General features: G+C 42.4%; 1 pseudogene; it reads left to right on the top strand.

The window, feature by feature from the left end:
* Positions 1–365: 365 nt before the first annotated feature.
* On the top strand, positions 366–962 carry LOC123833297 (annotated as a pseudogene).
* Positions 963–1,171: the final 209 nt, after the last annotated feature.

The following is a 1,171-nucleotide window of genomic DNA, read 5'->3' as shown; positions in this document are numbered from 1 at the left end:
AATACCCAGAAGTAAATACCCAGAAGGACTGTAATTGCTGGGTCTTTCTTTGTCTCTTGTTATATAACCTTTGTTTTAAAGTCTTTTTTTGTCTGGTATAAGTATTGCTACCCCAGCTTTTTGTTTGCTTATTTCCCTTTTCATGAACTATCTTTTTTCATTCCTATACTTTCAGTCTCTGTGTGTCCTTTGATCTGGTTAGTGTCTTATAGACAGCATATGTAAGGGTCTTGTTTTGTTATCCATTCAGACTCCATATGTCTTTTGATTGGAGCATTTAATCCATTTGCATTTAAAGTAATTGTTGATATGTGAGTCATCTCCTGACTGATCTCGGTATTTCTGTCTCAGCTGCCGATAGCAAGATGTCTTCAGGAAATGCTAAAATTGGGCACCCTGCTCCCAACTTTAAAGCCACAGCTGTCATGCCAGATGGTTGGTTCAAAGACATCAGCCTATCTGACTACAGAGAAAAATATGTGTTCTTCTTCTACCCTCTTGCCTTTACCTTTGTGTGCCCCAGGGAGCTCATTGCTTTGGGTGATAGGGCAGAAGAATTTAAGAAACTCAGCAGCCAAGTGATTAGTGCTTCTGTGGATTCTCACTTCTGTCACCTGGCATGGAGTCGACACACCCAAGAAATAAGGAAGACTAGGACCCATGAACATTCCCTGATGTCAGACTCTAAGCTTCGTCATTGCTCAGGACTAGGGGGTCTTAAAGGATGATGAAGACATCTCATTCAGGGGCCTCTTTATCACTGATGATAAAGGTATCCTCCACCAGATCACCATGAACAACTTTCTGTTGGCCACTCCGTGGATGAGACTCTGAGACTAACTCAGGCTTTCCAGTTCACTGACAAACATGGGGAAGTGTGCCCAGTTGGCTGGAAGCCTGGCAGTGATACCATCAAGCCTGATGTCCAGAATAGCAAAGAATATTTGTCTAACCAGAAGTGAGCACAGGGCCATTTTAGGGTCATGCAGCAGTAGACAGCCATAAGAACAAACCACTTTTTTATTTATTATTATTGTCATGTTTAAAATGCAAGATCTTAAACTAAGCCTAAATGTGGTATGGGACAGGGCAGGCCTTTCCTGCCCTGGAGAGGGTTTGGGGAGGCCAGTTTTCTTCTTCTGGAGAAAATGGTTTGAACTCATGGAGCAGA

Source organism: Phyllostomus hastatus, unplaced genomic scaffold (assembly GCF_019186645.2).
Source record: "Phyllostomus hastatus isolate PE091 unplaced genomic scaffold, TTU_PhHast_1.1 phas_scaffold_21, whole genome shotgun sequence".
NCBI classification, from domain to species: Eukaryota; Metazoa; Chordata; class Mammalia; order Chiroptera; family Phyllostomidae; genus Phyllostomus; species Phyllostomus hastatus.
This window is presented reverse-complemented; position numbering and strand designations above follow the sequence as displayed.